Genomic DNA, 17,823 nt, shown 5'->3' on the forward strand with positions numbered 1-17,823 from the left:
TAAATGAGAGGCAAATTGTAAAGCGATTTGTCCGGTAAGGTAGAAAGGCGCTACATATAAACGCAGTCCATTTATGACTTTTTGTTCTGTTGTGGCTTAAAGGTAAAAGCTTTTCAAAAAGCTAGTGGACCTTACGTTTGTCAAATCATTTTCTTCATTTGTCGAATGCCCCCACTTAGCTACAGATTTAGAGACATGGCATTCACTTTTGTTGCTGTGATGATACATTAAACTGAATCTTAAAAATGTTGAACTCTCCAGCAGACAATACATGTTGGATATTCAATTTTACATGGACATTATGACTAGGTTTTGATAAATGTTACATTAAAACATTTAATTAATTAAAAAAAAAACAGTTGAGAAAAAATTGCAAATCACATTATTCTGGTCATAACATAACAATTATTTCCTTGTATTTTATACCTGGCTTACTCTATTTTAGCTTGTTTTTATTTTCTATTCTCTGGGCCCTTTAATGGCTGTTTTAATTGTATTTAAATGCCATTTTGTAGTGTGTTTCTTTTGCACTTTGTCTCGATGCTTTAGGTGTTTTGTGTAAAGTACTTTGAATTGCCTTGTTGCTGAAATGTGCTATCTAAACATAATTAACTTGCCTTGCCTAAACTGGAGAAATATCTTATATGTACCAACTCTATGACCATTAATGTCTATTAACTCATGGATCTCACTCTGCTGCCATATTGATTATTTGTTTCTCTCATCATAATGAGCTTTAACCCACAGGCACCCTTTTTCCTGTTCCTGTTATCTATTGGTATATTTGCAAACTTTTCATAATAATGCCATATAATAGTTTTTTCTATTACTGCTCCTCTGCCACAGAGGCATTGCAGTCCGTCTAGTTTGTCTTTCACGACTGATGATTGATTTGTTCCATATATTTTACATTCCCTATTAACTGCGAGCAGGAATTAGTGATAGTTTCGAGACCAAGCAAGGCCAGTAAACAACAAATGACAAAAAGCTGCCCTGTCCACAGTGCTGCAGTGTGAGTCATTTTATCCAATTATTTCTCCTCAGCACAAGACTACCAGTAATAAACAATGCATTATGTTACTGAGTCTTATTTTCAAAGGCTTGAGACCCAGGAGCAGTACAATGATGCAAAACCAGCAGACAACCAACAGTACTTATTGTTATTCACCATAAAGTTTTATTTCTGGGGAATTGCAGCAGTTGCTCTCTATTCAGATGTGATGAGAATGGTTCCACAGCTTGGGGAGATGCAGTGGAAATCTCATTACAGTGTACACATGCTGGAAAAAATGTTGGCTCCGGGGCAAATTAAACGCCTTCTCCTGAATCGCAATAGGCTTGTTAGGATTTTGGTGTGGAAATGTAGCACAGGGGAGGAGAGAAGTGGGCTGACTAACACTTCTGCCAGGCTGACTGCTCTAACAAGCAGGGTTAAACTGTAACCTGTGGTCTGCTGTGACCCTCTCAGCAACAGCTACACAAGCTGATTTGCATGAGATGTGACTGCTGGAATTTCCATCTATGGACAAAACAGAAGCCTGAAGCACATTGGCAGGTGTGTGCGCATGTGTAAGAACCCATTGATATTTGGGTCTATTCCCATTCTTGTGTCATGTACCAACAGTCCTGTGATACGCCCACCATGTTCAGGCAAATAAAATCAATGTGATGCATTTTCAAATGTTTCACCAAATAGACCAGATGTTGCTAACAAGAGCAGTACAGTGTGCTGTATTAGAAATGTGGTGTAGTCTGGAGGAAGAAGCTCTAAATCCTGAATCTGAAAACAGTCTGAAAGCTAGGACAATAACAGTGACTCATCATACCGCAATCAATCATTACAAGAACACTTTGCAGCAACAACAATTACCATAAAATCAAAGCAACACCTCTTGGACACAAAAATAGATCAATAAGAAAAAAAGGAAAACACTTCTGGTGAGAGGACTCAAAGGGTACCAATTCTTTCAACCCTATTTTCCTATGTTTTTGTGTCTATTTTACTATTTATTTACTATTTATTTAAATGTATTTTATCGTTATTAATACGTACTGTGTGTATATGTTTATACTTATATTGTTTATATCTTTTTATCCTTCTTATATTTGTATGTGTGACATGCTCCAACAACACCATGACAAATTCCTCGTATGTGCAACGTACTTGCCAATAAAGCCCTTTCTGATTCTGATTCTGATTCTGATTCTGATTCTAAGTGACTGAGGGGAACAACAATCTTTGACATTGGTCCAGTATTAAGCAAGATCGCTGAAGTCGGCAGCGCCGAAACAAGCTACAATGTAAGTTAATAGGGCAAAAGTGCCCGTTTTGACACTGACAGGCTCAGATTAATATTCTAAATTTCTGACAACATTATGGAAAGGATCCCTTCAGGGATAGACCTTTAAAACCTCTTTGAGACCTTTCTGTTTAACCAGAAACAGCTCTGAAGTCACTAGCGCTAAACCCACCAGACTCCATTTAAAAAAGCACTACTTTTAGCGTGTATAGAGCCAACATATTTTCACATGTAAACCGGTAAACTATGTGTTTTTTTCAACCAAAACTAGAGTTGTGATGGTTGGAAAAGTGGAAAGACGACCCAAAACGGCTTTGCATAGTTTAATTTTGTTTATGTCGACTTTGAATGAAGTGTATTTTACGATGCTTAAATTACTGTTTATTTACATGGAGTCTGGTGGGTTTAGCGAACGCAATTTCGCGGATGTTTTTACGTTTTAAAAAAGGATCTTAGTCTTTAACAGAAAGGTCGACCTCCTTAGAAATCCTTTCCATAATGTTGTCAGACACTTAGAATATTAATCTGAGTCTGTCAGTGGCAAAACGAGCACTTTTGTGAAGGTAAATACAAGCTGGACAATTGCCCTATTAACTTACATTGTAGATTGTTTCGCCACTGGCGACTGCAGCGATCTTGCTTAATACTGGACTAATTTCAAAGATTGTTGTTCCCATCAGTCACTTAGACACAAAACATAGGAAAATAGGGTCCAGGTTGAAAAAAAAATTGTAGTTACCCTTTAAGGTGGCAGGAATGCCACAAGTACAACACAGATTATTGTGGTTTTCAAAACAATCTGCTGATGTACTATAGTACTAAATACTGTTATTTTAATGATCCATTTGCAATTTGTGCATACATTATTTGTAGCTCTGTAAGTGGATTTGAAGTCTAGCTGTCTTAGTTGATTGCTCGTCTGATTACACGTCTTTTTATACTGTTGCTGACAAAGCTGTTGTTTTATAAAAACTTAGAACATGACAAATGAGCCAGACGGTTGCACTTGGTGATCCATTACTACATTATGGTGAACGTGGGCACTGCAGTTTATTTTTTCGCAATCCAACATGCAACCTTTTTGGTTGTTGTAAATTGTCACTACAGCAACAAATAAAAACATAAAAAATAGTTCCCTACAAATACACTGTTTAACTTCTGTTTGAGTAACATTTGCTCAAAACTATAGTGCCCAGCTGTTTTTTTTAAAAAAACATGAAAGTACAGTATCTCACAAAAGTGAGTACACCCCTCACATTATAGTAAATATTTAATTATATCTTTTAATGGGACAACACTGAAGAATTTTTAATTTTTTAGTTCCAAAGACCAAGGGAACTTTATCAGGATGCATAGTATCCTGGATCCATGAAATAACTGGCCTTTAAAAATAGAAATCTGCCTGCCTCTGTGGGAATTTAACATAGGGGTGTACTCACTTTTGTTGCCAGCGGTTTAGACATTAATGGCTGTGTGTTGAGTTATTTTGAGGGGACAGCACATTTACACTGTTATACAAGCTGTACACTTAATAATTTACATTGTAGCAAATTGTAATTTCTTCAGTGTTGTCCCATTAAAAGATATAATTAAATATTTACTAAAATTTGAGGGGTGTACTCACTTTTGTGAGATACTGTATATATTTGTGACCCGTCGTAAGCTTTACGTCTTCAGTAGTAATGAATGGCTAAATGCCACAGACAAGCTAGGGAAAAGCTTCTTTTTTTTTGAGAGACACACTTGGTTTTCGTCTTTTCATCGGATTTGTTGACAATAACAGAAGTATAGAATATCATCTGGCATTGATCCATCCATGTTGAGCCAACTTTATAGTAGTATTTGTGACTAAAATGAATATTATTATAATTGATGAACTTGCAACTTGCATGAAACATTGTTTAATCATTTATTCAAGTTCTGATTATTGGTACTCTGCTCTTTCGGCTCATCTGTAAACAGAACAATACTGTTGTATGAAATTATGGTGTATGCTAAAGACTTGAAAATAGGTCAGACGGATGTCATTTGCTTTTTCTACACCATGTTTTATATTGAGTCGTCAGATGATGTGATGAAATTATATCAGATTCTGCATCAGGTCTAGTTCTACGTGATGCAGTTTGTGTCTCCCTTGTCAGAAAGACATTCTTTTCTCTTGACATGTGGGTTTTGTGACAAGGTTTGTCTTTCTCTTATTGTTATACAATAATAATAACTTTAACTATCAATCCATCAGTGTTGTTGTGCATTATTTTATGCTTGTTTGGGGGGCTTTCGGATAACTTCCACGTCAGGTGTTTACATTATTCCTCTATTTATGTACAGGCTGTACAGGTTATTTGCCTAAATGTTAAATTGCCATGTTAAGAGGAGGTGCAGCTGTTTGTATAAATACTTATTTGGAGACATGTTTCAGATGCTCTATTTGATAAAGAGTTTGATTTTTCATTGTCCATGTTTAAAGTAGTCGAATGTATGGGTACAGTATGTTTTCTATTTATGTCTCTCTAGGTCTCTGGAGCTGAAAATGAAAAACACCTAGTGATTTCTAGGTCAATTAACATTCCAGCGTCATTTCACAGAGAGTGACCGAGAGCCCCATGGGCATTCTGAGATAACAGATGCGCACAACACACAGCCATACCATATCAAACTGGCTACACAATCTAAAGATGAAACCCACAAGAATGTCAACCTTCAGGCTTTAGCCCCAGGAAGTTTATGTAATGCCACTGAAAAAGTCCAATTCTCTCTATGGTCAGATAGAGAGAAAGAAAAAAAAAAACACAGTACATGACCTGCCTCAGGAAACAGAAATGTGAGTATTGAACGGTGACCTTGAGTGAAGGCCGAGATAGTGAGCCATCCGTGCTGGAGCGAGGGCCAAAGTGGGCTCATTTGGACTGGACCAGAGCCAAAGTGGTGACTCTGTCAGCAGGTCAGCATTACTTAGAGCTGGCTAGAGGAGAGGAGAGGAGAGGAGAGGAGAGGAGAAAAGACCTTTTGTGAATATTTAAATATACAAGGGAAAGAAAAATAATGTAAACAAGGAAAAGAACTCAAACTGGTGACTAATATATTGGCAAACACTGCTACAAAGATATGATTATTTTGGGTTTCTACCAGCGATTAATTATTTTATGGATAAATCTCTGCTATTTTGCAATTGATCAATGGATTGTTGAACATGAAAGTTGATTCGTGTCCATTGAAATAGTAGTTTGACTCACACAAACACATACATGAAAAAACTCGAGGCTTAATGAAGTCCAGCTTTTTCTAGAGCTTTCAATCACATCTCATGGCCTTTGCTTCAGCAGGTGGAGCATGCTCAGTTGTCATGGAAACAACTCTCCATTTTTTATTCTGAACACTGAGATGTTTAAAGCCCTGGAAAAACTAGTTGTTTTTTTGTGATTTTTAAAGAAATGTATATTTTTCAATTTATGTTTAGTGAAATAAAATAAAAATGCCCGCCATATAGTTTCCAAAATTATTTTTTTTAATTGCTTGTTCTGTCTTCGAGGAGGCGGTGAGGAAACAGGGTCTCAAAATCACCCACGACCCAAATCACGTCCTGTATAGTGAGTATGAGCTGATGCAGAGGTTATACTTCCTGCGACAGCTAAGGAAGTTTAATCTGCCTAAGGAGCTGCTGACCACTTTCTACTCAGCCATCATTCAGTCTGTCATCTGCACCTCCATCACTGTCTGGTTTGGTTCAGACACCAAACGGGATAGGGCCAGACTTCAACGGACAATTAGGGCTGCAGAGAGGATCATTGGAACTGACCTTCCCTCCATCCAGGACCTGTACCAGTCTAGGGTCCAGAAAAGGGCAGCAAAAATCTCTGCAGACCCTCACATCCTGGTCACAAACTGTTCAACCTCCTTCCCTCTGGTAGGCGATACAGGGCACTGCTCACTAAAACCAGCCGACACAAAGACAGCTTCTTTCCCCAAGCAGTCACTCTGTTGAACACTCAGAAATAGCCCCCACCCTCACACTGAACAAAGTCAACCGCCACTGTTCTGCTCATCTACCTCATGTCTATTTCAATCCTATAATTACAATATTGTTATTAATATATTACCATTGCACTGATCTGCCTTGCACTGTACTCATATTTAAATCCTACAATCTCAGTCTATTGACCGATATTGCACTATTCCTTCCCTCTCTTTTGTATATGTTTTGTAAAATTGTAAATTCTATTGTATTGTTACACTATTTTTTTTATATTCTTACCGTCAACTCTGTTTTTATTGTTAATATGTTAAGTGTTGTACTTTGAGAGCAAAGATTACTGGAGTCAAATTCCTTGTTTGTCTACGCAAACCTGGCCAATTAAGCTGATTCTGATTCTGATGCCTTCAGGCAGAAGGTACTTAACAAACTGCAAGCTTAACAGGTATAAATTCTCATTTGTGCCGCTTTCAATCAAATTAATGAAGAATAAGAGATAAGATGTGTGTGTGTGTGTGTGTGTGTGTGTGTGTATTGGCTACAGTGATGTATGTGTGACTAATACTACTAAATAATATGTGTGGTACTTACCATTATGGTTATAGGATGTGCAATTCGTGATAGGGTACTGGTTGTAATATATATATATATATATATATATATATATGCTATGTTATATATTATGCACTACAGAAGTTATTGACCACAGCATGAGTTAAAGGGAAATGTGCAATCATCAAAATTAAGGGCAATACGAGGGGGAGGATGTGTTGTGAGTTCTCTTCTGTTCTTCTGTGATTGTGAGGAAAGGCAGAGGGGTATTGTGTGAGGTTTATTAGATGTTTATTGAAGCACTGGATGAGATAATGTATGATTATGTTTCTATGTAGGTTAACTGTATGTTTATTGTGTGTTTATGCGCGATGTGTCGCCATTTCATTTCTCTCGAATGCCCAAGATGAATTTCTCCTATAGGAGACAATAAAGTCTTATCTTATCTTATCTTATCTTAGCTGTCTAACCATCTAACACCCAAAGATCCAATCCATCCTAAGATGTTAGCATCTCAGACAGAACTCTTTGCAGTTTAATAGCATTGTGTCTCCGTTTCTGCAGCACCAATTACTTTTTTTTTACTGTCTCTTGTGACTAGAACAATGTTGTAGGAATGGAATGCTAAGTTGGTGGAGTACTCTGTCAAAGTTGGATGATGCAGATGTAAAATTTTGTACTTCTCCCATGTAGGACATTTGGGTAGGTCAATTCCAGATGGTGGGCTTATTGTGAGGTAGAGTCAAGAGTTCACAGTCTGTGGGAGAAGCTGGTGTGCAGCTTTTTTGGGAAGAAACAACGGTTCCAGCTGATTAGTCATGAGGGAGGAGTGGGGTTGCATGTGCTCCCTGCATGTGATCTGATAGATCTGCTGCTGCTGCTGCTGCCGCTGCTGTTCTTACACAAAAGTCAAGAAGAGTTGAAAGTTGAAAAGTGGGTCAGGGGATGTAAATGCAGAAAGAAAGCGACAGAGAAACATCAGTTTGAGGTGGACAGAGTGAAGATGGATAGTGAAAGAAAGATGAGTGCTTGTTATGTTTAAACCATATTTTGTTTCTGTGAAACACTGAACAGTGAGCGAGGTAAACGAGGTGTGCGTCAAAATAAAATGTTAACAAAATCACAAACTGCCAGAGAGATGATTTGCCAATGGGCTAATGCTTTTTGTAGCTACTAAGGAGATTTTTAAAACTTCTGCTGCCTTCCAGCCCTTCACCATTTCCCATAAGATGCTCATATTTCTAAATGCTGTTGGGCATGGTAAGGTGTTATACTGGGGATTTCTTCATACTGCAGCCACACACCTAATACCACTTACGTTAGTTACTAACATTCACCTGAATCCCTCTGCAACTTACATGTGAGGCTGTGAAAACAATTGTCCTTTCTTAGAGGGAATCCATTTTACTTAAGGCTTTGTCATGTAAAGAACATATGCAATATTTAAAGCAATAGTTTGACATTTTGGTAAATACACTTTTTAGCAGTTAGATGAGAAGATCCACACAATGTTGTTACCTTTGGACAGAGCTGGGCTAGGTGTTTCCCCGTTTCCAGTCTTTATGATCAGCTAAGCTAATCATCTGCTGGCTGCAGCTTCATATTTAGCGTACAGATATGAGAGTGATGATTGATGTTCTCATACTTGCTTTACATAATACAAATTTAGAGTAGTGTTTAAAAATGGCCTCCTGATGAACAGAAAGGGCACTCATTCCATGACCTTCCTACAATTTCTACAACAGGCTTAAACATTTCAAACATCAGGAGTTAGGAAACTGAACATTGGGAGGACAGTGAGGAATGAGCAGGGAGGTCTAAAGAAGAGACAGTTGTGGGAAAAGAGCAAAATAAGCAAGATAAAAAGACATTCTTTCAAGCACATTAACCCTGTTAAGCTACAGTATATCATGCTAAATCCCCCTCAGCACCCCTGCCTATTAGCCATTAGCACTGAGGGACATGTGTGTTATCACACTCCAACACACTCTGGCCAAGGTTATGTCCCTGCATTTTTATGGAAGTGCACTTTCCAGCGATTTAAACACGCAAGATTAAACAAGAGTCCACTTTTCACCTTGGAACCATATGACGGTAGACACAAGGTAACACCCGAAGGTCCTGTGGTTATGAGATAACAAAAAAGAAGAAATAAAATTCTTATCAGTTTGCACCTGCATTGTGGCTGCTGACTCAGCCTGCGTGTGCTCAGGCTCAGATAGACGGTACTATTGGCGGTTCAGTGTTTCTGTATAATCTTAATCTTTGGTTTGTTGGCTGGAATATAAACTGGAGAAATGAATGTGGTGCAGGTTTATAATTTACAAACCATTGACTTTACATGCAGAATTCATGAGATAGCTTCTTTTATTAACACTATATTATAAATATGCAAGAGTTGAAGATAAATTGATCGATACCACTCTCATGTCTGTACCGTAAATATGAACCAAGTGCCAGCATCAGGTTAGTTTAGCAGAAACGGGAAAACTGCTACTGTAGCTGCTGTCCAAAGGTAACAAAATATGCCCACCATCACACCAAAGCTCACTATTTAACACATTATAACACTTTAATTTAATACATACAAAAACTAAAGTGTGAAAGCGACAGGTTGTGGTTTTACGGGGGGTTATGTGCTGGACTGTTCCTTTAATCTCTGTCACTGGACAGTTGGACCGGTCTGTCAAAAGTCGTCATGAGTGTCATGTAGGGCTGGGCGATATGGAGAAAATCAAATATCACGATATTTTTGACCAAATACCTCGATATCGATAGCGCAACGATATTATAGTGTTGACTGTTGGTGCTTTCACAAAATATTTATTTGATAAATGTGGATATAATGACTAAGTGGGTAAAGGCAAATAATATAACAGCTAGAACAGTCTGGCAAGTTCAGAAAATTACGTAATTTTACTGTAATGCAGCCTTTAAAACCAGGAAAAGACAACACTTATGCCATGTTACAATATTACGATATCCAAAATCTAAGACGATATCTAGTCTCATATCACGATATCGATATAATATCGATATATTACCCAGCTCTAGTGTCATGTAAATATATGTAAATGTATATTGTACTCTCCCTCTCCCAGATATTGTCACAAATGCTTCTCACCTCTCTCTGCTGGCCATTTTTTTTAATTCAGTCTTATTTTCAGCTCATAATATGACCCATTTCCATCACTGCCTCGGGAATCCACTGAGAGAATATCGCCTGTGACTTTGTCAGAGGGCAAACTCATTTTGCACCATAATTGAAATTGTCATTTCATTCTATCTTTTCTAAGTTTTGAGACAGAGAAAGAAGAAAAGAAGAGTCTTCCCAGCATCCCCTCACGGATAAACGCTCTTCCCTTTTTTTCTACATTGAGCATAAAAAGGCTTATATCGGGTACACAGAGTCATGCTCACAGAGAGTGATGCCAGCACCCAATGCTGTCTGCCTCCCTGCAGACTCTGCAGCTAACCCCCCCCCCTGCTAATCTCCAATTAAAATGGCAATAATAGGTGTTTGCCCAACTCAGTGCCCACAACTGCACCCCTGCTCCGTCCTCCCTCCTTGCGACCTCCCATTAAATCTGTCACAGGGGACTCAAACACACACACACACACACACACACACACACACACACACACACACACTCTCACACACACACACACACACACGCACAAACCCCATCAGACTCTTTCCAAAGTGCCTGAAGGATTGACCTAGATTGAGCCCACTTCACAAACTAATTTCTGAAAACACAAAGGAGGATTAGCAGAGATTAAGATGACAAAGTCTGAGGATTGAGAAGTAGCTGGCATAGGCCAATTATAATTACTGCCCTTATGAAAAGTGGACTGTGGCTAAACCTTTTTTCTTTTAACCTGCCCAGCAGCTTGGTATGCAATGTGAGGAGCTGGATATACCATGTTTTAACTGTGGTTAAACCTAGAGGGCTTGTGTTTGGATCTGCTGTGCTATTTAGCTGCCTGTACTTTAAAGAGTATACATGATACAGTACTGTGCAGTTTGTTCTGCCTTTGCTGACTGGTCAACGTCTCTAATAGCTGTGATTCAAAAGAGACAGCAAAGGCACACACAGCAGCAATTAAAATCCTGTGCAATTTAAGGATCCTGAATGGACTGAGATTGTTCTATGGATTATATTTCCTCATTAAAATTCTCAAGGAAGCTTTGGTAACTGATGAAATTGCACGTTTCCAGTGTTTTCCTTAGTGTGGGTCTGTTTGCTTTCTTCTTGCATTGTTGTGGTAGACTTTCCAGATGCAGGTTGCTTGCAAAGTGTAGTTTACAGTGCTTAACTAGTAATTTCCCCTAACATGTTCCATATGTGGGCCACATCTGCTATACCAGTGTGATTCATTAAAATCATGCATTTTAGAAAATTCCCAGCATTCGTGTTAAAAAGTAAGAATAAGAAATCTAATGAAAATGGAAAATTCAATCCTCTGAGTATCACTTGAAAGGTTTAAATTTCTGCAATGTGTCGTACTGGAGTAAGAGCGACTTGAAAAGATGATTTTTTACGCCTTACGTCACCCATAGGAATAAAGTGGAGAGTGGCACGACAGAAGCGTCGCACGGCCAGGTGGATCTGTACGGTAAGGCCGGCCACAGACTGGATGCGTCACGTGAGTGTGTCAGCTGCGTGGCGTGTCCGTTTTTATTTCGGCTCCCATGTTAACAGGTTAGAGCTTGCAAACTGCCTGCGTGACATGTACGTCTCAGGCGCAGCTCAAAACACGTGCCTGCTAGAAATAGAACCAACGCCTATTTTTCACACGACACGCAAGCGTGTTGGAAGCGTTTCCAGGCAAAATAGAATAGGAAAATATGTTTATATGTCATTTTGACACAAATACATATTAATAAATTACATTTTGAAGTTTGAAAGTCTCTAGATTTTGACATAAATGCAGATATTAATGTAAAATAAAAAAATAAAAATAATTATTGATTTTCAAATGTAGCACCTGTCAATACTGTAGTCTATTTTGCCATCAATAGTGCCGACGTTATCTTTGCTGTAATCAAATCAGTATATATTTATGTTTAACATGAAGTATACTACTGCTTGAGTGCAGGGGAAATGGGAAACATACATGTGTACAGACGGGCTAGCAGCAGCAGCGCTGCGTCAGACACATTTCTGGTGTGCAAAGACATAAAAAAATCCACGCAGCTGACACGCAACAGAAACGCCATGGTCACGCCACGCATCCAGTCTGTTGCCGGCCTAACCCTAACCGTTGCCTAATCCTAGTGCCTTCCAGGCAGCGCTGCCTGGAAGACGGGGGCTTAAAACACCAAACAGATTAGAGCACAAATACAACCCCCCATCTCCCTTCCTTTACTGGGTCCATATGAAGCAAAATAGAGAGGAAAACATCTGTAAGGAGAACCAAAGTTTGATGTGGTCACTAAAGCCTTCAGCAAATCTGCGTGATAAAGCTCCTCTGAAATCTCAGCCACTTTGCATCATTTCTGACGCAGAGCTTTGGCTGTTTTTTAAAAGTCTTCACAGCACATTGAGGACCGGGTGTCTGAGTGACTGCGGCTAACTGAGTGTGTCTGTGGGCGTTTGGAAGTGTGTTCAAGCGCATGTGTGGTTTGCTGTGTTTATGTACGTGTGTGTGTGTGTGTGTGTATGTGTGTGTGTGGTCCAGTGCAGAACAAAAGCGGACACTCATCAGCAGAGTTGGCGTGTGCACAACACATTCGGAGCAGGAAAGAGAGGGAGGCTTTCATCTTCACTCATGCTTGCTGAGACCCCAATGGGGACCACATGCCTGAGTCGGGGAAGGAATCCTTTTGTGTGATTAATACTAAAAGTTTAGGGGTCCCCCGCTGTCAGGGCCTGAGATGTGGCTTCAGAGCCCCCATCGGGGGGTCAGTGGAATCCAATGAAATCTCTCTAAGGCACAGATAACAACCTGCCACGGGGGAAGGCAGGCAAAGGATAAAACAGTCAAAATCCTAACCAGCTGTCAGACGTCCTACATTCTGCTAATTACAAACTCAGTGGGCTCCCCCCCTCACCACCTACTGCTGTCCCAGCCTCACCTCAGTTCCATCTTTAAGCCAGACATTTAGTTAAGAAGGCTCTCATAATTGATGAAAGAGAGCGAGAAATGCAACTTCAAACCGCAGTCTGACTTCAAGTGCTCATAAAAATGCCTGAGAAATTGGAGTTCTGCACACCCGTCGCGCTCATTCATTAGCTGCGGCTAGGCTACCTTACATCAGCACACATTCATTTATCAGCCTGAATGTGAGCATGCCTCAGTAAACATGGGCTTTCCACTCTTTCAGCTGTTCTTTTTTTATTGTTTTGGTTTGCAGATTAAGGTCTTAGCCTGGAGTTGTTTGTACAGACATGTCTGTCAGAGTGAAAGCAGAGCAGAAGTTTAACTGACAGGTAGTTTCAGGGTCTAACTGATCTAACTCTTTATTACCCATCATGCTCAGCAGGATGACCCTGCTGAACATGATGGGTAATAAAGAGTTAGATCATCTCTCTCTCTCTCTCTCCTGAAAAATTCTCATTATTTGCAGTGTCTCAGAGAGACAATCAGTGAAAAAAAAATCCAGCAATCCAGTATTTATGTTGATTAGGAAAGTTAGAAGTCAACATGTATTATTATTAGTGGTAGAAAGTAAATAACTGCATTTACTCAAGTATTGTATTTAAATGCAATTTTGAGGTTCTTGAGTATTTCCATTTAATGCTGCTTTTTACTTCCACTCCACTGCATTTCAGAGGGAAATATTGTACTATTTACTCAACTACATTTGTCTGACAGCTATAGTTACTTTCCAGATTAAGATTTTACATTAAAAAACACATTATAACCTTATATACTAAAACACATTGTCTCTCAACCTGTCTAATGGGGACCCCTTGTCACATTTCAAATGTATATGAGTTGTTTGCAGATCCTCTAAAGAGAGACTTCTGTAATGGTTTCATTTGAATAGCTGTTGGAGACCTAAATAGATAAAATTATCCAATAAAAAAGCAAAGACTAGAGAAAAGACACAGATTTTTGTAGCAGAACTTTTTCTTCTTCTTTCCTGTCCCATTAATCATCTCACGACCCCTCTGATTTAACTTGTGACCCTTTGGAGGGGGCCCGGCCCCCATGTTGGGAATCACCGGACTAAACTATCTAAGTAGCCTATTTATAACTCCAACAACCAACTACAACAGTAAAATGCTACTTCCGGATTTATGCATCAGTATTAGCAATCTAAAAATCAATCTAATAATGTCATAAATAATAATATTCTTTAGTCCTTTTTAGATATTTTACATTACATACATACATTTTGCTGCTAAGACTTCTCTACCTTCACAGTACTTACATGGGATTTTGAATGCAGAACTTTTACTTATGTAATGGAGTATTTGTAGATTGTTGTATTTGTACGTTTACTTGAAGAAATGATCTGAATACTTCTCCCACCACTGATCATTTTGAAGGATTTCTAAAAGCATACATCTTGTCGGAATGATATAGGTCAATGCTGACATACTATCACACTATCCCTTTGTTGTCGGTTTGAAAAGGGCAGCTGACGAGGAAGAAGATAGCAACGCACACTTACATCCGCCACCTCCCCTGTGAATTCCCTTCCTTAATTAGAAGGCTGAAGTTAATTGATTGTTTTGGCTTCCCATTCACCTCAGGAGAGAATAATGTTTACTGTTTAACAGACTTCACTTGAGCTAAGGTACCTTAAAGTGAAGTGAGTAATTTCACCCCATCGTCCCTCTTTCCTTACCCCCCTCCCCCCCTCTCAAACCACACCCCAGTGAAAATCCATAAACAGCAGAAATTGCAGGGCAAATGCCTTTGAGCCACACTGATTAAAAAGCCCAACAACCCCATTTCAAAGAGAACGTAAACAATGTTATGAGCACACTGCCTGCAGTGACTCCCCCCAAACTGTTATTACATCTACCTATGAAGTAGCGTAGCGTTTCATCTTTCTGTGGTTTTCAGCAATAAGATAAGCCCAAGATCGCTGAGGTAAGCTAAGTGGCCTTAAAAGCATCCCTAAGCGTTTAATAAGTATGTACTAATGACCCCCAAACACATCTTATCAACATGAAAGCCTGATAAAGCTGCAGGATATCCAAAGGGTGAAGTGGTGTTTTGATTCACAAGCTCATAAATCTGCAGCTGTCAGAAAAATGAGAGTAGGTTTTCAGGATTGTTGCAACATGCAGGTATTGAGCCAGCTGCAACAAAACACATCTGCCTTCTTATCTCCAGCACTTTGTCTTTAGTGCTAATTAGCAAATGCTAGCATGCAAAACGCTAAGCTAAGATGCTGAAGATGGTGAACATTATACCTGCTAAATCAGTAGACTATGTTAGCATTGTCATTGTGAGCATGTTAGCATACAGACCTTAGCATTTAGCTCAAAGCCTCGCTGGTGCATAAGTGCAGCTACACAGAGCAGCTAGCATGGCGACTCTTAACTTAGTAATTTATAGGGGTGTGCAAAAAAATCGATTCACATTCATATATATATATATATATATATATAATCATAATCAAGCTCTACCGATTCAAACATTTTTTATTTATTTTTTATTGTATGTCTACTGCAACCACATGGGAAAAGTAACTACATTTACATACTGTGAATCTTTTTTTTAAATCGAGAATCGTTTTTGAAACAAAAATCGATTTTTGAATCAAATCTTGAGCCTAAAAATCAATATCGAATCGTGACATTTTCTGAATCGTGCAACCCTACTAATTTACATCCAAAGTAAGACAGTTTTCAGATTATATTTTACATAAACACCTCATATCAACATTTTGTGACTTGCTAGTAATGGTGACCTCTCATTATGTTGATAAAAAAGGGTATTCCTGGTGGCATTACGTTTTCCACAAAACGTATTTGCTGTTCTACATAAACACACTTTCTTACCACTCTCATGTTAAATAAATATGAAGCTACAGCCAGCAGGCAGTTAGCTGAGCTTAGCACAAATATTGAAAACAAGGGGAAACAGCTAGCCTGGCTCTGTCCAACAGTAATATACATATATATAAGTGTTTTTATTCAACTCTAACGCAAATACAGTAAGCATATTTCCCAAGATCTCAAACTATTCCTTTAATTTTGAGTGTGTTGCCTTTAAAAGTCTTTGGACTTCTTCCCAACGCTGTCAAGGTCAGTCACGTATTTGTTGCTCCCCTGCGTTCCATTAATTACAGCGCTTTTCTAAATGTCCTCATCTGATGGAAAATCACTTCAGGTGATGTTCAAGCATTAAATTAGCTGGTGGCTGCAAAGCAAACCAATCAGCAGGGTATCTGGATAGCCACAAATTTTAAGGACGGGGTCAGCTGCATTATCCTGGGAGGAGGCTAAGGTAATGACACAAATGAGAGACAAAGGCACAGGCAAAGAATGAGAAGGAAAAGAAGAGAGGAGCCATTGTGCATTCGAGCAGGCCTCCTTAGACTTAAGTACCTCTCATCCATTTTCATTCAGCCTTCTCACGATAACGCAGGGGGAAGGGTGCAAGCTGTGGAGGATAAACAGAGGACTAATGAAGTCGTTGATCAAAAAAACATATTTAAAGACATTAAGAGATACAACAGAAAGTTGAATTACTGGAAACAAACAAAAGTAAGGATTCCACCTTCCAAACCCCGGAAACATCCCTGCAGCCAGACATCTCTCTGTATTGCACTGCAGGTTGAAGGAAGCTCTGATAAGGAAAGGCTTTGAAAATCTCGTGTGATGTGAGCCTTGCGTGGCTCTTTCTTTAGCAGTCCTGCAGATGCTATTTTATCCTGTGTGTTATCTCCTGAGTCTGCCTTGTGGTCCAGATAAGCAGGCTGCAGGGCTTTTGAAAGGACAGTAAACTTTCTTTAAAGTAGGCATTTTTAAAGCAGACACAGCAACACATTAAAATGAACTCTGAAAGGAAAGAGAGAAACAGGAGGTAGCATCAACAACTGACAGGACATTTCAAATTGAATTTAAAGGTAAAGTTAACTTTGCCATGAGAAGATCAATGCTTTCAATTTCATTTCAGGACATCTGACAGGGATAGACTGGCCCCTGACACAGTCCCCCTTGCCTGAGGCGAATCGGTCCTCAGCTGCCCGCCTGAATGCTGATGTAACTCAGAGGTCAGAGCGAGCACAGCCCAGTGGATGGCTCTCTCATTTCGAAAACATGCCTGACATGATCACAGTGTCTGTGCGTGTGTCTGGAATGGTTTAAACCAGCTCCACCCTGCATTTCTTTTGTGGGCGGTCGAAAGCTCAGAAGTTTACCAGGTTTCTTCAGCTTTGTATCAACCTACCTGCGCCTTCACCCAGCTGATGAAATCCTCCGAAATCCTGAGGGATATGGTCTTCTTTTTCCAGATCTGTGTGATATTATTTATATGCAAACTAATGACAAAATACTTTGCACGTTCAACACAAGTAGCCAAGCACCTAACTGATAACTTCAATTTATTAAAGAAACAGTCTGGTGATATTCTAGATTTTTCTTATCGTCAACAAATACTATGAAAAGATAAAAACCAAAGATGAACTGATCTTGCTAGTAGGTATTGTCTGTGTGTCGTGCAAGTATTATGGTCAAATGAAGTTTTGAGAATACAGTCAAATTATTATTATTTTTTTTAAAGTCGTAATGTTGATGATTTCAAATATTTGAATCCTCAGTAGGAACCAATGAGCTATGTGCTGAGAGCCACAGGCAGAGAAGGGAAGTTGTTAAGTGTTGCTGTCATTGGATTTGTTGACAGAGAAAGAAAAGAAAAACAGAACAACACCAGACTTATCCTCTATGATTTGTTCTGAAAAACCTTAATCTTTCTTCAGGGATACCAATAATGCTCTCTACTTTAAAAGTTGTTGAATAAAATAATAAAACTATTTTGTAATTTATCTTGGTAGCTAATAATGCCTGGACTGCTTTTTTTTCTATATCT

The sequence above is a fragment of the Sander lucioperca genome, chromosome 14 (assembly GCF_008315115.2).
Source record: "Sander lucioperca isolate FBNREF2018 chromosome 14, SLUC_FBN_1.2, whole genome shotgun sequence".
Classification (NCBI taxonomy): Eukaryota; Metazoa; Chordata; class Actinopteri; order Perciformes; family Percidae; genus Sander; species Sander lucioperca.